Here is a 26,969-nt window from a genome sequence, read left to right on the forward strand (position 1 = left end):
CTCTGTCCTTGAAGATCGGGGATTATATCAATCTCCGTTCTCTAATTTGTTTTCTGATTGGCTCCCTCGTCTGTTTCTAAGCGAAAAACGATTCCTTTTCGAGTCACGAGAAAGATCCGCCTTGAAGAATCTACTTGACACCATCCGTTATTCTGGCTGCAAAATGTTGATGGAACTTTGAAACTTGCGCTCATATTTTCCACCATTGTTGTCTAGTCTGTGACGTTTCTTGAAATTTAACGACACGACGCGATGTCCTTTTTCGTCATTAATCTTTCCTCTTTTCCAAATTTCTATGTTCTAATTATATGCATATGAACGACTTTTCAAAGGTCCATCTCTACTGGAGATCGTTTGCTTACAATTATTAATTAATCATTTAAAAATATTACATTCGGTTTACATCAATAAAGTTTTTTTCTCTCGTCGCGGTTTCATATGACTAACACAACTAATTCGATCTTTGATCGGTTTTTAACAATAGACGATTTTTTTTTCTAGTTTTGTCTTAATAAATTTCTAATAATAATTATTTAATTTCAACTCATTTTTGGGGCTTCACAAAAGTATAAAAAAACTTATAATATTCAAGAGGTACTATACATCAGAAAACAACTAAATTAGTTTATTGCTGAATTCATATGGAGAATATCATTTCAAATGGCAAGTGTTTCATAAACTACTAACAATTATTGGTAAAAAAATAGCCAATGTATACCTAAATTATCGGGTCTGTGATGTTTTATCACAGACTCGATAATTCCTAGAGTTGAGAGTGACACTCCCTTTTTGAAGGTGGTGTCATTCAGGATGGCGAGAAGGCGTGAACAGTGTATGTGGGTGGTGGCATTAGACACAGAGACACTAACTCCATTTAAAAATTAACACCCATTTATTAATACTGTATACCCAAAAAACATCTTACACAACACTGAACACCTCCTTTGTGACTTAAACTAATCTGACATGCTGTGTTTGGACAGGCAGCAATGTTTGTGCTGAGAAGTTTCCCAGTTGGTTGCTCTTCAAAGGATGAGCCATGCGTTTTCCTGCTCAGTGTGGTGTTTCTTGTCGTGTGAGCATTAGCCTATGCGTCTAGCTTCTATGACAGCCAGAAGGCTGAATGGTTAAGGTGACAGCCAACTGCTCTGGGCAACCTGGGATCAAATCCAGACAGGTCAAAAAATTCCCAAGAATTTTTCAGATGGTGGTCCATCCAGATTATGTCGGGCCCTGTCCCTCACCATCCAGCCGCTCCATTGTGGGCCTGGCCAAACCCATAATGGGCTTGCTGAAAGAGGCCCTCTTAGTGCCCACAAGGAGGAAAGAGTTTAAAAAGAGCCAAACAATTCCATTGCTTTCCTTTCCTTTTAGCTCCATCATGAGACCAAAGAAAGTTTCCAGAACCAGCAGCCCTTCAAATGCCATGTTAAATGTTCATTTATTCATTACATTAGTGTTTTATATTCATTTTATATTAAATTCTTATTGTTTTTAGTATTAAACACTATATTTATTAAATCTTGGTTGCTTCTTGTTCTCTATTATATGTATTTTCTTAACACAATGTTGCCGTTGAGAATGTATCACATAGGAACACTTTCAGAGGAAAAAGGTTGTTCTATTGGAGTGAATGGATATGCATTTCGGGCTTAACGTCCCTCTTCAGTCCTGAGATAGTGACAATTAAACCAACATGACTCGTAAGAAGATATACACGTAGTTGAAAAAGGAAAAAGGAGCTAAAAGTTCTTTTGGCTCCACATATATACACACATTAGGATAGTATAACATGTGCTGTAGGGTGTGAAATAATTCTGATGAGATGTACAGAGAACATAGACAAGATATGAGAGGTGAAAAGGCAGTGAGTAATCTTTNAAAAATAAAAATTGACGGAAAACGTCCTAGCAGACAAACTAAAGAAAAATTAACAAACAAAATAAATAGCGAAAAATTAATAATTGTAAAAGGACCTCCACGCAGTAGACAATGAGTCCACATCTCTATGGTTTATACAACCGGTTCTCATGTGTGCCTTATAGATTTCCAATCTCTCCAGATGTTTGATCGTATTAGTTGTCATTTTTATAATTGCCACTTGATCCCATTGCATGTTAATATCCTGTTGCCTTGCATAGGATGTTAATGCAGTGTTATTAACTTCCTATTGATTGTATATTTGTGTTCCTTGAGCCTTTGTTTCAAATTGTGCATCATCGCACCCATTTACACCAGCCTGGAATCGAAACGTTGGTCGTGTAAAGACACCGAACATATACCCATTGTTGAATTCCAATCCTCTTTCTTTTTATCATTTCTTAAAAGTTTGAAAATAGTGGGATTACGTCGGTATACAATGTGAAAGTTATTAAACCTGGCAGTAGATCTATGTATCTTGTTCAAAAATGGGATGTAATTAAGCACTATTTGTTTATTACGGTCAACCCTGGAAGAATGACGTGCAATGGATTGGAAGGATGAAATAAGACCCTCTATCTCTTCCTTTGAATATCCGTGTAGTTGGGCTATCTTAAGAATGTACTCTAGCTCTCTTATCGTGTTGTAAAAACTTGTACAATGTGTATAAGCATGTTTAATCCATGCTCTGAAAACTGCCAACTTGATATGCTTGGTATTGACTGATTGGCGTGGGATGACAATGGGTTGAAAGCAGGGTTTATGGTAGATATTGGTCCAGATCTCCCCTTGTTTGCAGATAATGGAAATGTCCAGGAAGTTAACATTGGAGTCCCTCTTCTGGTCAAGCTGTAATGTTAAACAGTAAGGATTATCATTGATCTTGTTTAAAAAATATTGCAGGTTAGGTTTTTCACGCCAAAGTATGAAAATGTCATCAACGTATCTAGCATACAAAACGATTTGTTGTTGAAATTCGGGTAGGACGGCATTTTCAAGTTGACGCAAAACCAATTCACAAGGGATTGCAGATGTAGGACTAACCATAGGTACACCTTTTCCTTGTAAGAAGACATTTCCTTCAAACTCAAAGAACGATGTATAACAAATCAAATGTGCTAATTCCAGGATATGAGCATGATAAGATGGTGCATTTTCTATATTGGTAAATAAAAAATCCCTTACAGCACAAAAACAAGGAGGTAATTTTATCGAAGGATACAAGGATTTGTAGTCCAACACAGTCATACATTCCTTGTCTGTAAGAGAAATGTCTCTGAGACTCTCCACAAGCTGTAGTGAGTTGGAAATAGAAAACGGATGTAGGTGATCTCTAGCACGGAAGAAGTTCACTAACTGCTTTTCGATCAAGAATGTTGGGGAGCCACATTTCTCAATGATCGGACGTAGCTGGTTACCCAGTTTATGCGTCTTCACAAATGCAAATAACCTAGGTGTTCTTGGAGCGAGGATCGTGGAATTCTGCATATGCAAATGCCGTGTTAAAGTGGTGGAAGTGAATCTCTTAACTCTATGTTGTAAAGTATCCAAGATTGACACTCTGTGCTTGTAATATATTCTTTTAGCTTCTCATTGTAAGTAGAGTGTTTTAGTAGTACCACCCCTTTCGATTTGCCCTTGTGACTATCACATTATTGTGTAGTAACCATAGGTGCGTAGTAACCTTCTTCAAGGTAAGGTGAAAACGTCTTGCATCTAAGTTATTTTAATTTAATGTTTAATTTTTAATTTTTATATTTATTTCGAACACATTTTATATTCTATATTTAATATTCTATTTTTAGTAACTGAGAATGATCGTTGAAAAACAATTGAAAATGTTTTTATTTTATTAAATTTTGCTGGATTTATATCGGTGTAGTTTATTTTTCAACTTATTCTATTTTCAGTATTTATTTGTTATATGTTTTATGATGGCCACGTCAGCCAATATCTATAGGAGACTAGCACTTAAGATGTGCAATGCAAGGGCTCAGTTTGAATTTTTGAAATATATCACGGATGTTATTTTCAGATATATATTTTCTGCTGGGAATATTGTAATTAGGAACGAATTTTTTAGTAATCTTTGAAATCCTAAATCTGATACAACAAAGTATGGCTGTATATCTACACTTATCATTTATTCCATCAAATAATGAACTTCTTTGGATCGTTGATATTCCACAATTTTTCTTCTTTATTAATTGAGTTAAAGTAGCTTGTCTTTGGATATGAGTTTCCGTTGTTACCGATGGACATCCAGCTTCTTTCGTTTCAGAACTTTCTCTTTTCATCTTTTAAGTTTATTTTTAAAAATTTTCATGATGACATTTTTCCAGATAATTTATGATGTTTTTGGGGCGAAAGTTTTAGCATTTTTTCCATCTCTCGAAATAAAAGACTGGCATAAATTGCACTTTGAAAACTCGTTTTTATCTTTCTTAAAAAATTTCCAAGCAATACTNGCTTCTTTCGTTTCGGAACTTTCTCTTTTCATCTTTTAAGTTTATTTTTAAAATTTTCATGAAGACATTTTTCCAGATGATTTATCATGTTTTTGGTGGCGAAAGTTTTAGCATTTTTTCCATCTCTCGAAATAAAAGACTGGCATAAATTGCACTTGGAAAACTTCTCGTTTTTATCTTTCTTAAAAAATTTCCAAGCATACTGGAAGCCATGAGGGGTTTGAATTTGGATATTAATTAAAATTAAAAAGTTTATCAAAATAATAATTTATCATTTTAATTTAATACATGAATCTGAAAAAGAAAAAATAGCTTCATGTGGAAAATTATTTTTATAACAAGTTGGTATAAAATTATTTTTATCAAGAATATATAATTTAATGCGATGATAATCATAATATAATTAGCATTAACGCAATAAATTATTAACACTAATCGGCCGATAATGCATGACCAATTAATCAGTAATCGGCCATTTTGCTTATCAGTGCATCCTTAATTATTACAAATACACTTATTGCCATAAAAATTTGCACATCAAAGAGTTGTCATATCATTGCAAAACTTCACATGCAGATAAGTTTCAAGCAGATATGGAAATGATTAGAGTTATAGTGTGATGATTCATTGTATAATACTAGCAGAGGGTATTAAAGTGTATCCCTCTTGGCCTATAAAAAAAAGCATGCAAAGGCATCCTGTCTTTAGTTCACCAGTTTGCAGTGAGATACTGTATCACTAGAAATTGCTTTTATGTCACAATTGAAGATTATATGAACAACTAAACAAGTTTGAGAGGTAAAGGATCATCATGATGAGAGAAGCAGGATGGTCATCTTGCCGAATAGCCTGCCACCTAGACTATTCTGACAACACTGTGAGGTGGTGTTGGGACCAGTGGAAGAGAGACACATGGCACCTAGGCTCAGGACATCCTCAGCAGACTGCCTAATTCGTCAACAAGCATGCACGCAAGGCCATATCATTGTCTGCCATCCAGACACAGGTGGCACCATCATTACAGGCCCCTATGTCAGTCCACACCATTTCAAGGTGTCTGAGTGAGGAACATTTGGTATTGCAGCAGTCACTACAGGTACTGCCATTGACAGCCACCCACCATCAACTCCATTTGGAATGGTGTTGCTCCCAACACCATTCCAAACCTGGGATTGGACCATAATGGAATGGAAGCAGGTTGTCTACAGCAATAAATGCAGATTTAGTTTAGGCACTGACAATGGCTATGTTTGTGTCTGGAGGTCCCTTGGTGAATGTCTCAATCTTGCCTACATTTTAGATGGGAGTGTACTTCCAGAGCTGGTTTGATGTGTGGGGTGCCATCACATACAAAAGCTGGTCATCTCTAATAGTGATTAAAGGGATCATGGCAGCTCATCCAGCAGTATGTTAATGACTTCCTTCAGCCACATGTGTTGCCTATCACGGCAGGGCTTCTAAGAGCCATTTTCTAACAGGGCAATGCTTGACCACACAGAGCAAATGTCACAGGACTGCTTTTGTCACATTGTCACACTTCCCTGGCCTGCCTAGTCTTAATTTGTCACCAATCAAGCATGACTGGGATCACTGGATAGCCTAGGAATTTGTCCAAACTAGAGAACTGCTTACAGCAACTGTGAACTGAGATGCTGCAGGACACCATACAGCACCTGTATGCCTCCATTCCCATCCGTATCACATTGTGTATTCATGCTAGAGTTGGCCAACAGGGTACTAGAACTTACTTTCAATTGTAGTTTTTCCTTAAATAAATTATCATTTTGCTTCATTTTATAATTTCTTACTTATATCACCATTATACTCATACATGTAAAATTTTGCTGGATTCCAATAACTCCTCCTAATTTTATGGCAATGAGTGTATATCAGGTTTTGAGATGTTTGTATAAGCACACCTTGAAATAACTCCAGCAATAAACTTTAATGAACTAAAAGCATATTCAATCTAGTCATATAGGTCTTCATCAGTTAGAACAACACAAAATTTAAATAAAAAAAAACAAAAAAGCATTCTTTTTCATTAAAATTTTTGTGTTATTCCAACTGATGAAGACGTATATGACTAGGTATAAAACACTTTGGGTCCATTAAAATTTATTGCTGGAGTTATTCAAGATGTGCTTATTCATTCAGGTCAGTAGCGTAGCGTAGGGGGCGGCAAAATTACGTTTTAGGGGGTGGAAAAATTTGACAATAAATAGTAATAATATCTTGTAAGAATTTGAACCATTTTATTTCATATTTTCGTCTGTCTACGATTTGGACTGATTGAAATGAGCACTGAATAGTGTTACCATCCGACTCGCCGTTTGGGGATATTGTGCGCAACCTGTCGACCCTTTTTTTTTTTTTGCTTGTACGATTCATTCGTGCTCATATACACCTCCAATATCCAACAGGGCAAAGTCATCTAGATTACTTACGTTACTTCTACCCAAGTCTCCCTAGTCGCTAACTGTAACTGATTTAGAACTGACATGCGCTGCACATTATTCTTCGCATTGCAAAATGACATACACATGCGTCAGGAACTTCTGTTCGAACAAACCTCACCTGCCGTCAGGGTTGGTGATTTTAAAAAGGTGGTAACACTAGCACGGAATTTTTCATTACTTATTCTGTGACGAAACTGAATTTTAGTCTTTTAAATTGAGATACCTAAATAAGGGGGCGGCGAAATTTCCTCTGCCCCGGGCAGCTGACACCCACGCTACACCACTGATTCAGGTACTTATCAGTTTCAGAAATTTTTATGTATGGCTTTTTTCAAGAAACTTGATGAGGAGTGATCCTTTTCATCAGAACAGAAAGTTTGCATAACTTTCTCAGAATTGGTCTGAATGGTCTCATTTCTTAACTGGCAGAAATCTATGATATTGCTATCCAAGACTTTCACACTTGGTATCTTTACTTTTAGCCAGAAAACAATATTTGTCCCAACAATATGAAAGAAGTGCTGTACATTCAGTGAAGAAATGTATCTTAACTTATGCTACAAAGATAGTAATCTGCATGGATTTTGTTCATCAGTGATATGAATTAGGCATCCACTGATCGTGGCTTTTGTGGTACTGAAACTGCTTGAAGACCATATGAACAGAATTGTTATTGATATCCACCTTTGTTGCAATCACAACATTTTGGACAATAACTGACATTACTATAAATCCAACATAGATGGCATCCAAGATGTCCATGTTTATTGGTTTAATGAATGGTGAAGTGCATTCCTAATGGAAATGGTATCCAACATGGGGTATAAGTGTCAACTAGCCTGATATTTTGTTTTTAATTGAATGCCCCTTATAGCTCTTTAGACTTAAATAGGTGTTTCTGTAAACTTTGTAATTATTAATAACATAATTTAAATCATTATCCATTTAATCCTATAAAATAAAATGGTACTTGTGGGTTATACTCCTGCTTAGTTCATTGCATGTTGCTTTCCACTCTCATGTATCCGTCAAACACTGTTGTGTCACTTAATAAAATAACTTAGACAAGTTTAAATGATTGACCAGATAAAAAACTAAATTTCACAAATGAAAGCTTTATGATTACTTTGTTAAACATTTTAAAATATTTTTTTTCATAAAGTCAGAATAACTATTTTTTGAGAATATACCATACAATGTTTAATATTACATGCTAATATTTATGCAAGTCAAATTTTGGTTTGAGAATTTGTATTGATGGGACAGTTTGTGGAGAATTATTATTCCTTCTAAAAAATTTTACACACCTGAACCATTTACGGTGTGATCATGCAAAAGATCGGTAAACAAACGTTTTCGAACCCCTTCTGGGCTCTGCTTCAGGTTCCAATCAGTTTCTATAAGGACGTTCGATATCCATTAGAAGTAGAAATCCGTTCATGTCGTCAAAAACTGACATGATCGAACGGATTTTACCGTTCGATCGGTAAACGTTTGTTTACTGATCTTTTGCATGATCACACCGTAAATGGTTCAGGTGTATAAAATTTTTTAGTAATTCTGGTGTGATAAATGGTGAATTATTTGTATTATTCCTTCTTTTTTGGAATTTGTCTACATCTGAAGTTGATGGTGATCATATTCTGCAGGATTATGGTACATTGCATTTTGAAAGCTTTGGAAAAAAGATATAAAATGAAATTACATTTAGAATGAAAAAATCCAGAATGTTGCAAAATAAATGTAGGTATGGTTTGGTATATTGGACAAACAGATGGAAATGGCATAAATTCCACCTGGCATAAAATGTAAGTTCGCTGACCTGGTGGAGATTGGAAACTTTTTATTCCACTCTCGGACACCAGTGAAAGTTCGCCGACTTCCGGGGGGGATCGTTAATCCCGCGTCAGAATGATCAAGGGTCGAACACGTGTGGGTGTGGTGAAGGAGACACAGATGACAAGAATCTAACAAAAACCCGTTTATTTTATACATAAAATTAAACTTACACCTAGGAACTAGAATTATCTAGATACAGTCGACTGTTTGGACGTCGTGGATGTTTGTCTCTCGTCACTCGGAGATGGGCCTCGGGGCTGTGGCGGGTAAGGAGACTTGTCGGGAGGTGTCGGCGGCACGGCTCTTTCGATGGACACTTGTGCGGACTCTGCGTTTCTGTGCGTCGACACACACAGAGAGTTTTCGCTCCGGACTTTTTGGAGTGTAAGTACTCAGTAGCACAGTTTACGGAAGAAGTCTCTCTGTCCTTGAAGATCGGGGATTATATCAATCTCCGTTCTCTAATTTGTTTTCTGATTGGCTCCCTCGTCTGTTTCTAAGCGAAAAACGATTCCTTTTCGAGTCACGAGAAAGATCCGCCTTGAAGAATCTACTTGACACCATTAGTTATTCTGGCTGCAAAATGTTGATGGAACTTTGAAACTTGCGCTCATATTTTCCACCATTGTTGTCTNAAACTTTTTACACATTTTCTAGCAGTTTCTTGAGAGAACAAACATTTTTGGCCATATTTCATGGCCTTCTTCAGGTTCTATAGCATTGTTAGTTAACAAAATTCGAAAGGTGTTAGGAAGTTTTCTATAAACAATAACATATTTCCTATGACGTCATTGTTTTAAACAGGAGATTAAAAGACATACAAAATTTTAAAAATTAACGAAATAGATGTGTGAATGGATATCAAAATAAATGACTATTGCTACAAGAATAAAATAAGAAGATTAAATAACTAGATAAATTGAGAGAAATGTTAACAAGTTCATGATGAATTCAATGAAAGGATGGATTGGTCTATTTCATTTTATTTGTTCTCTCAAGAAACTGCTAGAAAATGTGTAAAGGTTTTTGTGAAACTTATTTAAAGAAGTTATAGCTTTCTGTGCATGGAATCTATTTTTGTGTTAAATCTGAAGCTTTTCATTTTCTTTTATGATCCATGGCTTTGCTTTACACAATAAATCTGACTTGTTGTTCATAATAAAAACAAAACCAAAACTGAAGAAAACTAGTCATTCAGAAAACTAAAACATAATGTGAAAATCTACACTGAAAATGGAATTTTATATTATTTTGTATTATTTACTTTATTTGCAAAAAATCAAAACAAAGACAAATGACAAAATAAATATAACAATGACTGTAACAAAATAAATCAGCAACTAAAAAGTCCATAATAATAAAAGGACAGTGGTCTTAATATGTCACACTTTTTCTGTTGTATGTTGTATAGTTCTGTATACAATGATACCTCAGTTTTCGTCGATAATCCATGTGAAAACAATCAGCAAAATCCGAAACCAACAAAAATCCGAGACAATTATTTCCATATGAATCAATGTAAATCCAATTAATTCATTCTAGACACTCCGAAATACATACTAAAAACACATTTTATAGAGAATAAATATAGTATTTTCTTAGCACAATGTTGCTGTTTAGAACATATCATATAGGAACACTTTCAGAGGAAAAAGGTTGTTTTATTGGTGTGAACGGATATGCATTTTGGGCTTAATACAGGGGTGGCCAACAGTTTTTGCCCTGGGCTGAATTGGAAAGAAAACTTTTTCCACGGGCCGAACTAGAGGCTGCCCTAGGAAGATTTTGAGGTGGTGCGAGATCTCATTGCGGTGTCACCCCGTAGAGACTGAATTGTAGATAGAGATTACAGATACATCATTTTTCACATTATCATGCTTTATCAACACTCTACACTGTACTTACGAGATTTGTAATGGAGGGTTAACTCTAAACGCACAGTGGGTTGTTGACCCTTTTTTTTTTTTTTGTTTTAGGCGTGTCAGAATTTTTCATCGAGCTATTAGGACTTGAGTAGCTAATATTGGAAGATTGATTGCGGTACACATAAATTCATTAGATGGGCCGGATCTAGCCTGCGGGTCGCATGTTGGCCATGTCTAGCTTAATACTCCCTCTTCAGTCCTGAGATAGTGACAGTTAAACCAACATGACTGGTAAGAAGATATACACATAGTTGAAAAAGGAAAAAGGAGCTAAAAGTTCTTTTGGCTCCACATATATACACACATTAGGATAGTATAACATGTGCTGTAGGGTGTGAAATAATTCTGATGAGATGTACAGAGAACATAGACAAGATATGAGAGGTGAAAAGGCAGTGAGTAATCTTTGTAACATACACTGAAAGTTACAAGGTTTACTGACTTCCTTTACACTTCTCATATCTTGTCTATGTTCTCTGTACATCTCATCAGAATTATTTCACACCCTACAGCACATGTTATACTATCCTAATGTGTGTATATATGTGGAGCCAAAAGAACTTTTAGCTCCTTTTTCCTTTTTCAACTATGTGTATATCTTCTTACCAGTCATGTTGGTTTAACTGTCACTATCTCAGGACTGAAGAGGGAGTATTAAGCTAGACATGGCCAACATGCGACCCGCAGGCTAGATCCGGCCCATCTAATGAATTTATGTGTACCGCAATCAATCTTCCAATATTAGCTACTCAAGTCCTAATAGCTCGATGAAAAATTCTGACACGCCTAAAACAAAAAAAAAAAAAAGGGTCAACAACCCACTGTGCGTTTAGAGTTAACCCTCCATTACAAATCTCGTAAGTACAGTGTAGAGTGTTGATAAAGCATGATAATGTGAAAAATGATGTATCTGTAATCTCTATCTACAATTCAGTCTCTACGGGGTGACACCGCAATGAGATCTCGCACCACCTCAAAATCTTCCTAGGGCAGCCTCTAGTTCGGCCCGTGGAAAAAGTTTTCTTTCCAATTCAGCCCAGGGCAAAAACTGTTGGCCACCCCTGTATTAAGCCCAAAATGCATATCCGTTCACACCAATAAAACAACCTTTTTCCTCTGAAAGTGTTCCTATATGATATGTTCTAAACAGCAACATTGTGCTAAGAAAATACTATATTTATTCTCTATAAAATGTGTTTTTAGTATGTATTTCGGAGTGTCTAGAATGAATTAATTGGATTTACATTGATTCATATGGAAATAATTGTCTCGGATTTTTGTTGGTTTCGGATTTTGCTGATTGTTTTCACATGGATTATCGACGAAAACTGAGGTATCATTGTATACAGAACTATACAACATACAACAGAAAAAGTGTGACATATTAAGACCACTGTCCTTTTATTATTATGGACTTTTTAGTTGCTGATTTATTTTGTTACAGTCATTGTTATATTTATTTTGTCATTTGTCTTTGTTTTGATTTTTTGCAAATAAAGTAAATAATACAAAATAATATAAAATTCCATTTTCAGTGTAGATTTTCACATTATGTTTTAGTTTTCTGAATGACTAGTTTTCTTCAGTTTTGGTTTTGTTTTTATTATGAACAACAAGTCAGATTTATTGTGTAAAGCAAAGCCATGGATCATAAAAGAAAATGAAAAGCTTCAGATTTAACACAAAAATAGATTCCATGCACAGAAAGCTATAACTTCTTTAAATAAGTTTCACAAAAACCTTTTTACACATTTTCTAGCAGTTTCTTGAGAGAACAAATAAAATGAAATAGACTAATCCATCCTTTCATTGAATTCATCATGAACTTGTTAACATTTCTCTCAATTTATCTAGTTATTTAATCTTCTTATTTTATTCTTGTAGCAATAGTCATTTATTTTGATATCCATTCACACATCTATTTCGTTAATTTTTAAAATTTTGTATGTCTTTTAATCTCCTGTTTAAAACAATGACGTCATAGGAAATATGTTATTGTTTATAGAAAACTTCCTAACACCTTTCGAATTTTGTTAACTGACAATGCTATAGAACCTGAAGAAGGCCATGAAATATGGCCAAAAATGTTTGTTCTCTCAAGAAACTGCTAGAAAATGTGTAAAAAGTTTTTGTGAAACTTACAAAAATAGATATAATTCATCCAGATTGAAGAGACAAGCAATTATTTATTGTGACAGCATCACAATGCCAGGCTACAATTCTTAATTTATTTAATTTTAAATATATTCTCACCACCTCAAATTAGTAGTGACTTGCCCATGTACATCATACTTTTCCTTTAACAATAGCCATGTCAGTCATCATCTATTAACTGCTTTCAAGAAAAAGTTTTTGAATTGAATAACATTACTTCTAGTTTGCATTGGAAGTTCTTATATAGTTAATTGGGCCTCCTGCCTTTAAGGTTTTCATATCTGGTCTCATCTTTCATCTATCTAATTCCCTTCTCAAGATTAAGAAAAGACAAATGGAACTTATAGATCTACAACTTTTTCAAATTATTGATAAGAGGCATGTTCAGAAAGTAAGTGTACTAGATTTTTATATTTTATTAGAAAAAGTGTATTTGAAAAAAATTACAGGGTATTGTTGATACATTTGTTGACTATTTTTCCACATAATTGCCATTCTGTTGAATGCATGTGATGAACCATGGCACAAGCTTCTTTATGCCACGGCTCAAAGAACTCTCCCGCCAGCTCCTTCCCCCACTTCAGAACCTCTTTCTGCACCTGCTTGTCAGTTGAAAATTTAATTCCACCCATGTGTGCCTTCAGGGAGGTGAAAAGATTATAATCTGAAGGCGCCAAGTCATGCGGAATACAGAGATGATTCAAAACATTCCAACCAAATGAGTCCATGAGCGCCTTGGTGGCTAAGGCTGTGTGAGGATGGGCGTTCTGTGAGTGTCTCGTATAAGAGAGTTCTGGAGAGTTATGGATACATTGCAGAAATTTCATTCACTGTCAATCGGCAGGTCTTCACGAACAGTTTCCTTGATTTTTTGCACCAACTTATCAGTCAAAATGGAAGGTCTTCCACTCCTCTGTTTGTCATGAACATTTGTTCTACCTCCACTAAACTTTCTACACCACTGAAACACAATCGTTCTGTTCATAACACCTTCGCTGTAAACCATTTTGATTTGCGAAAAAATTTCGGTAGGTGTTATTCTTTCCGCAAGTAGGAAGCGAATCACAGCACATGGCTTGCACGTGGCGAGATTTCTTACCAACGTCTTTCACGCAACTGGACACTACAATGTGAGTTTACATACTACAATGTTCCTACGATGCTCGCTCCGTCAGGAGATCTCTCTCTACCACTTAGTGTTGCTAACCCTCAAAAAACAAAAAATCACAGCCCATTACTGTCATAGTACACTTACTTTCTGAACATGCCTCGTACATCCCAAAAATTTGTCTTTATTTGGTAAAGAAATGTCTCAGAGTAAGCAGACAATTTCAGATATTTGGAAAGCAAGAGAAAAACTACAACAGGCTTTTCTTAAACACAAAAGTTCTACCAAAAAGGTAAAGGGTAAAATATTATACTATCCACTATACAGTGACTGCATAATATGATAAAATTTTAAATTAAGAAAAGTACAGTTAGTAAAAGGGGGTGAGACCTTCTCAGAGGTATACTCCTGAAAGAAGGGAAGGAGGTGTCAGGAGGTTGGATAAGGATAGGAGGAGAGGGAGGGGGGATCAGGGAATGGTAATAGAAGGGAGAAGAGAAGGAAGGGTGCCTGCTGGGATTCGTTTATTAAAACATAGAATTACATAATTGCAATTTATAATGCCTGTACATAAGGACTAGTAGATGATACACCTGAATGATAACTGGCACCGTGGTTGGTCTTACATTACAATTGAAGGCATAGGATGGGTGCTGAAAAGTGTTATGAGGAAGGAATAGCACCCTTATGGAGGTATCCGAATAAGTCCTAGAAGAATGTGGTTCTTTGTTGTCAAAAGAACAAAGAACAGAATGAAAGAGTTAAGTCCTGGAGTTATTGAATCTGGTCATACCTATTCTGTGAGTTAGCTGGTGTATTGTCTTGGGTAGCAGTTGGGAGATGATAGTCTGCTAACTTTAGGTTGTTCATGAATTTGACGAATTTGGTGTATATGTCCTTGTCCTCGAGGAATGCGCTGTGGTGGCAGGGCCAGTTGTGCCCTTTTTGGGTTGTCAGGTCTCTTAGTTGTTGACGATGTTGACTGAACTTGGTAAAAGTAAATATGAGATGGAAAGGGTCATCCCTCTCCCTTTTTTATTCATTGTTTAGCAAACACTTTAATTTTACAGTTATTTTTTTCATGTATACAATTTTGATGCAGTGACACTTTCCTTGAAGTTGAAAACCAGTGTAATTGAGATCCATTCTAACATGGTCTGTTATATCAAGCTTTTACTGTATATACATTTCACTAAACATAAAAAAAGTGCAGTAATTTCTAACAAATTTATTACTTATAAAGGAAGTAATAAAAAAAAATATAACTTTTTTAAAATTTCAAAAAAATGTATATTTGTTAATTTATCTTAAGTTTCAATATTATTTACAGACCATGTATATATTAAAGTAATAAAACTTTTTCTGTAAATATCTGTATTCATAATTAATTGACAAATCAACTCTGCCTCCTCCAAAATAGTCTTCTTGGGAACTGACACAATGCCTGAGATGTTGCTTCCACTGTTCATAGTAGTGCTGGAATGCAGAAAGTGGAATGGCCTTCAACTGGTTGGTTACAGCCTGTTTTATGTTTTTTGTCATGCCAAAATGATACCCTTTGAGGTGTTTGTTTCAGTCTGGGGAAGAGAAAGTAATTGCACAGACTCATGTCAGGCGAATATGGGGCTGAGGAACAACAGGAATATTTTTCCATGTCAAAAACTCTGTAATTGAAAGTGCCGTGTGACAAGAATCATTATCATGATGCAGCATCCAGGTCTCTTTGATGTTTGGCCTCACGTGAGCAACACATTTTCATAGCCTTTCAAGAACCTCACAGAAAAAATTTGTGCATCAAGGACAGTCTGTCCTTGAGGCACAAATTCTTTATGAGCAATTCCATTGATGTCAAAGAAGCACATGAGCATGAGTTTGATCTTTGATTTGCTCATTCTTGCTTTCTTCAGCCATGGGAAGGTTGCTGTGTGCCACTTCTCACTTTGAGTATGATCCAGAAACAAAACGCTAAAGATCCATGTTTCATTCATTAACTGTAATGATGTTTGTGAGGAACATTGTTCGTAACTATGTTGCCTCATTTTCCGAACACACAATAAAATATCACTTTAACTAGTGCACTGTGAGTGCACATTTTGCAAAGTGACAAGGTTTTCACTTAACTGAAGCTATATGGCATGTTGTCCTTACACCACTGGCAAGAAGAACCGCACAGTGTTGCCAGATTGTTCACTATGAAACTAGTCTCACTACCATTTCTTCTATTACACTATCATTTCATGAAATAACAGAACAATAAGTAGGAATTAAGTGAGTAAATAAGAAATAACATGAACAAATTTTTAGTACAATGTCTGTAAAAAAAAATATTTTTTTTTACAGACATTGTACTAAAAATACAAAAAATTAACTCTCATAAACCTTAAAAGTCCAGCATTGATACCTTTAATAGAAAACAAACATTTTTGACCGTACTCCGGTCTTCTTCAGGTTTGTAAAACCAGTGGGAATAGAACTTGTGAATGCAAAGAACAAAATTATGAAGTGTTTTTTTTTTTTTTTAATATGGAACAGGATGTATACAGATTGATTTTAAACATATGGAATATTCCAGGCATGTGTAGAAAAACAGTTATGTGCATGAGTTACCATGGCAACAGAATGATAGCGGTAACAAAAACATTGATGTAAACAAAAAGGAGGGAGGGGTGTTGTGGTTACTAACTGCTGATGTATGTGTTGCCCGTTTGTTCATAGCAGTACTTCCATGCGTGAGACACATTGATGGCATCATTCGAGTTAATACAATTGGCATGTAATCCAGCTTTGTAAATTTCAAAGCCTCCAGGTTTCGAAGGTGTTCAACCCGGTGAGATGGTCTGGTCAGTTTGGCATCCTGGAGGTCAGCTAATATGTAAAGGTCCGTGGTTATAGGTGGATAGGGTGGTGTGTCTTCTATTATCGATGTCATATTTGTGTTCCTGTAATCTTTTACTAAGAGAGTGCTTCATGTACCCAATGTAAACCAAATTCCTTTGAAACCTGTTGTCCCTAAGAGGAACCGGTGCGTGATTTTTATTGATCTTGGACTTTTAAGGTTTACGAGTATTAGTTGTTATACAAAAAATTATTTTGTTCATATGTTATTTATTATTTAATCACTTAATTCCTACTCATTGTTCTGTTATTTCATGAAATGGTAGTGTAATACAGGTAACCCCATATAACACGGTAGTTACGTTCCAAAAAATTGCCGTGTTATGCGAAACAAAGAATTAGTACGAAAAGGAGGGTTAGGTTCCAAAAATTAAAAAACATGCTACTATATTTTCATAATTAAGATAAATATCTTTATTAAAATTTTCTTAAGTGATACATTTTAATATAAACAATGTTTTCTTTGTCATCACTAAAAACACTATTAACCGAGAGCGTTTTATTTTTGGCAAGTTATCGTTATCCTCTGAGCATTTTTCTGCATTATTTTCAGATTCATGCTTTACCTTTTGCAAAAAGTGTATGTAATTTTAGATTGCTTGTTCTAGTTAAAAGGTCTTTATAAATTTCCTTATATGGTGCTAAGCACTTATGAAGAATAAAGCAAGTATGGAATAAGGGAAAAACATTCGGCAACATCAGAAGCAGAAGCGTCGCGATCTGGCAACATAAGTACTAATAGTTCACGAAAATTATTATTTTCGTGAACTATTAGTACTTAAGTATGTAAAAATTTATTACATTTCATGTTGTACGAGAGTTTTACCCATTTCTCGAACCGCGTCAGAGTGAATCTATGCTATAAAAGTACAGTGTTATACGGGGGATGGTACCAATTCTCGAACCGTGTTAGAGTGAATCCGTGCTATAAAAGTACCGTGTTATACGGGGGATGGTACCAATTCTCGAACCGTGTTAGAGTGAATTCGTGCTATAGAAGTGCCATGTTATACGGGGGTTACCTGTACATGTAATATCTCCTCTCTAATCTGAACTTCCTAGGCCTCTTGAGCATAGTTCTATGAAAGACCACAGAGAGCTATGTCCATTTATGAAACATAAACCTAAAGAACCTTTTTTATCCTATTGTCAAAGGACTCAGAATTGTTGCCAGTTGGATTTCCAGGTTGCAGTAACTGCCAATAGATTACCAAATGTCACAAGCAGTTTAGTTTGAAGAAACATTTGCATCAGAAGATTGTTCATCATATTGGAAAAGCAACCAGCCATATACAAATAAACCAATAAACTTTACTAATCAAACAAACAGCTGAATTACTAATTTAATTAGCCTTTGTGTAGCATAATAATAAGATATTAAGAAATTTGGCTAGAGGTAGGCAGTTAAGCTGCCATCTTGTGTTAAATTAAATAATATAATATTAACCAATTTAATTTATCTCTAATTACATTTCAGAAGTCTGGCAACTTCAATAATCTGAGAGAATTCTTTGGTACCATGAATGTTAGATTAGAGTAGTTTGATTGTAGTTGTAAATATCTTTACAATTTAAAAACTTGAAAATTACACACAAATTTCTAAAACATATAAATTTTTAAAAAATTGTTGACAACAGGAATATCCTAAAACTGCCACATCAGCCTTTTTTTTGTGGTTACTCAACTGATTGAGAAATTCTGTGCACAACAAATAAGGATCTTATTCAATTGCATTCAAGCTTATAATTTATCATCATATTGATATTATATATATAAATCCTGCTGAATGCAATCAGTGACCAGTTGAGTAGAGGGTAATTGAATAAGATTTCTATTTGTTGTGTGCAGTGCCGTAAGTAGCCATTCCTGTGCCCTGTGCAAGAATTTGCATTTAGGCCTCTTAATTAATTATGTTTGGGAAAATAATAAACCAAATGCATGCATTTTTGGCTCCCCTTTCAAGAGGACTCTGTGTGGGTGCACCTGTTGCACCTGCCTAGTTATGGCACTGGTTGTGTGCACAGACTTCTCAAACATCTTAAATTTTTGAAACAGTTGAGTAGCTCTAAAAAAGAAGGTCAATGATTTCAGTTTTCTCGGATGTGTTCTTTATCAACAATTCTTAAAAAAAAGGATAATCCATATTATATTCTGAAAATCTTTCTTTATAAATATCATTCTTCTATATATTGTAAAGTCTTAATATTCTCTGTAGTATCTATTAATCAGCTGACTTCAAGAAGGCTTAAAAAATATTAGCATTTGGTAAATAACATTAATAAAAATAGTTAAATAAGCAAGTAATGAATTTAAAAAATTACCTTTATTGATTATAATTATTATTTACATCGATCAATAATGTATTCAGATTAACAGGTCTTTCAACATTTTCAGAGACTACAAGAATAGAACAGAAAATATACATAATTCACTAACTGCAAAATTACTTCATAATGAAAATAATTTTCTGAATAACATTTATTCAGAAAATTAGAATGAATTATTCAGAATAAAGCATTTAATGCTTCATTCCCAGAGCATATCACAAAATTAAAAAAAAAACATGAATACAGAACTAATATTCATATTATTTGAATTTGTTTTAAATAAACTTTCATTTGTTAGGAGTTTTTCCACAAAGTCCTTTTTTGTGGTTTCTCTTTTCTCTTCTTTATCCTTCTTAAGCATCTGAAAGTTGGTTCATTGACTCCACTCTTTTTATCTTGGCCTGTGTATCTCCATCTCTTGCCTAAGTAGACATCACCAGCCAAGATGAGAATCTAGAGTTCTAACTAGAGGGTGGCCAGAAAGATACTAGAAATTGCAAAATTGCTATACTTTTTGTAGTAATAATGCAATCATAATAAAATTTGTGTGCACGTGTGTACATCAGTCAATGAAATTTTATAATTCCTACTGACAGAAGCTAAAAGGACTACATCTCTCTGGGAAGTTCCAAGAGAGGCCACATGTGTAGTTGCAAAAGAAATGGCTAACCATTTGTCTGTTCAGGAATGAGTGCAGATTGCTGCACAGTATGAGATGTGGAGATCAGTGGTTGCTGTGCAGAGATGGTGGCATACAACAAAGGGATGTCATGCCACAATCCATACATAAACAAGCAAGAAATGCCATTCAGAGCAAATGACCACAAACTGGTTGCAGGTTCACAGTGGCTGTCCATCCACATCATGATCCCTGATCACTTGAGGAAGTTGGTGGGTGGTGCCAGTGCCTATGTTGAATTTTAAGGTATGCATCCATATTTCCATTTAATAAAATACATATAAAATAATTTTCATCAGCTTTGCATTAAACTATAGAAATTATAATGATTTCTTGGTGCCTAGTTACTTTCCACTCATCCTGTATATATGTTTATATATCTATAAATAAACTACTTACAACATTACTCAGTGTCCACATGTTATACAATCATTCAGGAGAGTTCTGTAAGTATCTTATCATGTCATGTCTTTCGTTCTTTATCCTCTTAGTCCCTATTTAAATTGAGTGTCCTTACAACCAAAAGGACAAGAATCCATATGAAAGGAAGTCTTGTTTGTGTCAGAAGGATGCTAAAGACAAAGGTCCCAGCAGTCCAAAAAACTACTACATATTCATCAGCTCTCAAAACACAGCTGTGACTTCTTTGTTAAAGTTTGATTGCTTTGAACTAGTTCAATTGTACTGATAGCAATTAACAGCACCTAATATTGTCATCTTCAGTCCACCAGTAATCTTAGTGGTCCTACAAAATAAGAATTTTCATTAATTTTTAATAAAATGAACATCCAAAATATTCACATTTTCAAAATTTAAATTTTGAGAATCATCTTAGTTTATAAATTTTCAAATAAGTTATAAGTATTAAATTAACAGGTCCAAAACCAGTTGGGTTCTAGAACAAATAAAATATGAATATATTATTTTATATGAATTTAAGTCTTAGTTCATAATGGCATATCTCCAATTTTTTAAAAATGAACAATCTGCCCATAATGGCATACACTCCAGAAATAAGAGCTTTGTATAATTGCTCCATCAAATACCTCATATTTCTGGAACCGTCATTGAAGGCACAACATTTACTGGTATGGAGTTTAGAAGGTATCATCTCAAACATTAAAATCCTATTTTTCCATTACATTTCATTGTAGATGAAGTTATAAAATAAATGTAACAAAAAATGAAATATGAAGTTTAGAAATTTTCTTCGTAGTGTATTAATAGCAAGGTTGCAGCCAAAGTTTTCATCTCTAAAATATGAATATCGAGTGCCACTTACAAGATTTCAATGTTCACATTTTAGAAATGAAAACTTCAGCCGCAACCTTGCTAATATTGTCTACAGATAAAGATAACTTTTTTATCATTCTGTATGCATTATTATTAAGTCTTATTTATCAAATTGTAATAAATATCATAATATTTAACATTTTACACTAACAGAAAAGTATTTCCTATTTTTTTGTTGTTTGGTAGTGACAGTAAAGATGTGCTGTTGTGGAAAGGACTGAGACATTTGTAATTTCAATTAGAGAATATAATAATAGTTGACAGATGCTATTTTAATTTTTGCTGTTTTGTAGATACTTGTCTTAGATCTGGAGCATAAGGCCTTTTAGCTTCTGTCAATAGTATTTTCTTAGGATAATGCCTCACATTAATTGGTGAAAAGTTTGACTTCCCAAAAAGTTAAGCACAGTTCTTGGATCATTACAAAGAAAATTCTGGTTCTGTATAATGTTTTCTGTTTACACTGTTCAGTACAGGTTTAGCTTTCTTACTTGAACTGGAGGTTGGGTAATTGAGGCTTGTTACTGTAAAGAAGCTTGATTAATTGCTTTCAACCTTTTTTCTATTACCTTGCTAGTCTCTAATTTCTTAATCTTTCTGTAAGAAGTGCTTTTCTCTCTCTCCTAAGATTTTTCTTACCAGCAAGCTTCTTTTCACTTGGAGTTGTTGATTTTGAATACACAACTCTATTCTCGTAAGTTATACGTAGGTCTTGTATGTGAGCAAAAATGTTCAAACAAAATATCACCACAATTTCAAATAGTAACTGTAATGACCATGCAGTATGAAAATGTTTCATATTTAACAATAATAATCATTTTGAACACTGTTGCTTCATTATGAGAAAGGTGTTACATATTTTCCTAGTCTTATGTTTAGCTAATTCTAAAAAAATTTTATCAAGTAATGTATTGGTAAGGACATACAATAAATATGCTTACCAGATTGTTTCCAAGCAGTTGTTAAGACTTAAAAATGTCTCTTTGCACTTGTACTTATAACCAGCTACAGACATGGCATTAAACATTTTCTAGACTCCTTTGCAGAATAAACTGAAAGCACTAAGTTGCCAAATTCTAATTTACATTGTTGCTGCAATTAGAGCAGACATTGTCGATACAATCTTCTTTTTTAGTAAAAATAAGTATTTATTAGAAATTATTTTATTTTACAATATTCTAAACATTTATATTAGAATACAATAAATGCTTGATTTATGAAAATTAAATACCAACTTCACAACTGTGTTTCAAAAAATTAATACTTGAAGAAAAACATAAGCCAATAAGTCTGTCAAACATAAAAATTGTTAATAATTGTTGGTCTAATTAGTTTTCAGTGTATGTCTTCCATTGTTCTGGAAAAATTAAGTCAGATATATATGAAACCATCAAATTCTAACATTACCAAAAATCGATCCATAAAATATACTTTGCTTAAAATTGTCACAACACTTTCTCTGTCATGAAAAAAAAAAAAAATAGAAACAGCAGCATTGGGAATTGATGAATTGTCACAAAATTTTTGAACAAGTGAGAAAGCTCCTTGCAATTTCTTAGGATAATGCCTCACATTAACTCCTTCCAATTTATATAAAAATAAATTGGAAAAATAAATAAATTATAAGCTAAATTTCAAAATTATTTTTGTGTATTGGGAAAAGTGTAATATTGAATCAGCTATTTTATAACAGCAGCAATCATATTACCTTAATTGATATTAAAAGAGCTTTACAGTTATTATAATTTAGTTTAATTTCATTAATTGTATAACCCAATTAATATACTTATGATTACTGTATTAAATTTAATTGGTAATTATTGTGATTATTATTAATATTTCCCTTAATATTGTTTTCAATCTAAATGAGATCAAGTTAATTTAAATACAGAAATGGTTTCAATTTGAATAACCTAATAAATTCAGAGTGATAATTAAACAAAATTATTTATTATAATTTATTATTAGAGTAAATCATGTAAGCATTTAAGATGCATTCATACTGTTGGAATAATAAACATTATGTAATGAAAATTGAAGAAGAGTTTATATCTCAAAGCATTCCAGATAAATTAAGCTTTATTTTCTGTGTTCTGTATGATAACAATAATTTTAAAAATTTATATTTGATGATAATGACAACAATTTTTATTAAATTGCAATAGACTTTTTATTCAAGTCTAGATTATTGTCTTTATCATTAGATTTATATTTGTAACAGTATTTAATAAAAAGTTTTCCTAATGTTTTCATTAAAATACTTCCATTAAATAAATAAACAAATTTAGTGTAGAAATTACCACCAAAATTCCACTCTTTTCTATTTGTCAGATAATATCCAAGCAATTTTCATAAATTCAGATTTTCTCCATATATATACTATATTTTTTTCTTGCACATAACTCTTCAATATATAACATAAAAGCTGGAACAGCATACAACTAACCATCACATACATTTCTTACTATAACCTTCTCCCATATGATTAAATCAAATAAGGAACACACTAACTTTACTCCTGCTACAGTAGGAGAAACAAAAGGTTAGTGTGTTTGTCATTTTGATTACTTGCTGCATTTATGGAAGAGTGGAACATTTAAGATTATAAATAATAATAATTGATATCAAACTTTGCAATTTTTAAGAGTTTTTGGAACCTATTTATTATATATATTAAAAATTGTATAAAAATATATATATATTAATTAAATTGTAAATCTTTAAATGCCATCACATAGCTTTGTGTTTTTCTAAAACAGAACAGTTCAAATAATATTTTGTTATTCCTATAGCTTAATAACCTAAAGCAGATACTTAAAAGGTACCAAAAATGTTTGTTTTTTTCTTTTTCCTTTTTTTTTTAATTGGCTGCTGGAAAAGTAAGATGTGTGGTAATTAGTTACATAAGTCTTCAACCAATCTAATCCTTTCCCAGTTTTTATATACTACTACTTTCTTTAACACTAGTTGTCAAAATCCTTTTCATAGCTCCTATAAACATTTTGTTTCTTTATTAAATGCCATCAACATATATCGTCTTGATTTAACTTACGTTCTCATGTTCTTTGAGAATACTAAATACTGAACCTGTTACCGGTGTAATTTGCGTGAAAAAATCTTCTTTCCACAAACGTTTTCCAGCTTTCCAACTAGCTCTTCTTCAGGTAGACAAAAAATTCCGACGAAAAACTTCGAAAAATGGAACATAGATATTTAAATAAAAAACCGAATCTAAAAATAGAATGCAGATGTTTAAACAAAAAATATGAAACTCGCATAACAAACGATCAGTACGATCAGGATGAACGTACACGCCTCCCAGTCACCTTTAACCCATATGTTAAAGCGATATACGCTGAGATCGCCGGAAAACAACAATTACAAATAGCCTATAGAAGATGCCCAACAATCTACGACATCCTCAGAAATGGAAAAGGCAGTCCGGTTCATAGCAGGCTTCCTGGCGTGTACTCTATCCCGCTGAAAGATAACAGATGTAACGAGAGCCTTGTCTATATCGGCTCAACCAAGCGATCTTTAAATACCAGAGTGCAAGAGCATCAAGCAGACCTTCGGCATGGGCGGTACACCACGGCTCTAACCACCTTTGCATCTGATCCCGATATAGAACCGGAGTTCGACAAAGCTGACATCATCGACACTACGCCCCACCTGGAACAACTAAAATGGCGGGAAGCTATATCCATCTGTAAGGCTAACCACCGGACCACATGTATAAATCGGAAGGATGAGATTAATCTTTCTATAGCGTGGCAGGCCCTCATAAACAACGATCTATAAATAGCAACATCAGCGCACGAATGCGCATAACCATCTTACTGATCGTTCGTTATGCGAGTTTCATATTTTTTGTTTAAACATCTGCATTCTATTTTTAGATTCGGTTTTTTTATTTAAATATCTACGTTCCATTTTTCGAAGTGTTTCATCGGAATTTTTTGTCTACCTGAAGAAGAGCTAGTTGGAAAGCTGGAAAACGTTTGTGGAAAGAAGATTTTTTCACGCAAATTACACCGGTAACAGGTTCAGTATTTAGTATTTCATCCCCGGTGTCAGAGTGAAGTTTAAGTTCTTTGAGAATTTGAGGAATGACAAAGAAACAAAAGATTCTTTGCTAAGTTGCATATTTTATTATAGACTTACAACTGATTGAAATGAAGTGGGATTCTTTACTTCATTATCTGCTTTTTTACAACCTTCTACAGACTTAGCTGTGTTCTTAGCAACTTTCAAAATATCTTTAAATTAATTTCATTAATTTAATTTCACCTCTTCAAGGAATTCCAATTATTCTTCTATCTTAAACAAATATTAATAAAAAATAATCCAATCTAACTTTGTCAGCTGATGCTAAATAGATCATCTTTTGTTTGGGTGTAAAAATCATAAAAAAATTAAATCTCAAGAACTCAAAGTTAAAAATGTTTTACTTCAAAATACTTCAAGAAAACTTAAAATTTAAAAGATTGATATTTTATTACTGAAAAAAAATTAATCGTTAGCTTATTTATATGCATATGTAATCATATTAATGCTCATATTCACAACTAAGAGTTAAGATTAATTATATTACAGGGATTTGGAGTTTAAATATATCCTCTTACTTCTTTCTTAACTCATAAACCAAGAGATAAGAGTTAGAAGTTAACCAATAAACATTCACGTACCAAGGATAAATTGAACAGTACACCTATCCCTCGATTTACATGGTAGATAGGTTCCTGAGAAAAACATGTAAATCGAAATTGTAACTTTTTGAATGTAAAACCGTGTAAATTGAAAAGTATGCAAAAAATACATAATTTCGTTGTTTATTAATTAATTATGAATTTTTTCAATTTTTTTAAGGCACATAAATCAAACAAAAATATTGAAAGGCAAAAAAAAATATTCTTTTATTAATTAAATACAAAGTTTAAAGGAATAAAAAATAAAATCTAAAAGATTCATAAAAAAAAATTATTGCAAGGGTTGATGGCAGTTATCATCATTCATCAATATCATTAATCACTGTCAATCTCTTCTTTGTGAATGGTTCAAGGTCACTTTCATCAGTTGAAATTATTTATGCTGATTTGATGTTTAAAGTAGAAACATTTATACCCACGAGGAGATTTGGTAATAAAATCCATTACCACCGTATTAGCCCGAATATAACGCGATATTTTTTGACCATTTACTTTCCGTTAAAAAATCGACTTGCGCTAAATTCGGGGTTTAAGTAATGGAATGTAATATAAACAAGGACATTTTCCTACAGAGGTTGAAACGCGACTGAACGTCCGAGCAATTTAAGGCCACCTTACGACAAGTGTTAAGGAAAAAATTGAGGCATTGAATTCCGATCTTGTAATAATACCGGGTGGTATGACTTCTCAGTTGCAAGTCTTGGATGTGGTGGTTAATAAACCATTTAAAGTTAACCTTCGAAAATAATACAACAATTGGCTATTATTGGGCAATCATCCATTGACACCTTCAGGAAAAATAAAAAAAACCCTCAGTCTCTCTTTTGGGAGAATGGATTGCGACTGCCTGGCAGAAGATCGAACCTGAATCGATAGTTAAAGGTTTCAAGAAATGTTGCATTTCCAATGATTTAAATGGGACAGAAGATGACATTTTGTGGGAGACTGAAAGCGTGAATGAAAATACTGATGATACCGATTTGACATCAATGAGTTTTCATTCTGAAAACAGTTCAGCTTCTGAATAAACATTTTCGTTTTTTGTTGTTACTTACGTAATATTAATTTTGTTTTACATCACTTAATTTTATTGACATGAATGTAACCTGTGTTATTAGCTATAATTACCTAAATAAATGCTTATCTGATTGAATTTTACTTTCTTTGAATTCTTTTATGAGTATTATTTTTTT

At 33.6% G+C, this 26,969-nt stretch overlaps 2 long non-coding RNA genes across 5 annotated transcripts in view; one reads left to right on the top strand and one right to left on the bottom strand.

The window, feature by feature from the left end:
- LOC111641711 overlaps window positions 1–26,969 on the top strand; it is an 85,893-nt gene that overhangs the window by 42,231 nt on the left and 16,693 nt on the right. The gene's annotated exons all lie outside the window — the stretch shown is intronic.
- The window catches only part of LOC111641712, a 109,524-nt gene continuing 101,188 nt past the window's right edge, over window positions 18,634–26,969 (bottom strand). Inside the window, exon 4 of the long non-coding RNA XR_002759456.1 lies at window positions 18,634–20,519. This is a non-coding gene — a long non-coding RNA (uncharacterized LOC111641712). The remainder of the gene's footprint in view (window positions 20,520–26,969) is intronic.

This window comes from Centruroides sculpturatus, unplaced genomic scaffold (genome assembly GCF_000671375.1).
Source record: "Centruroides sculpturatus isolate CEXI.00-Female unplaced genomic scaffold, Cexi_2.0 scaffold52, whole genome shotgun sequence".
NCBI lineage: Eukaryota > Metazoa > Arthropoda > Arachnida > Scorpiones > Buthidae > Centruroides > Centruroides sculpturatus.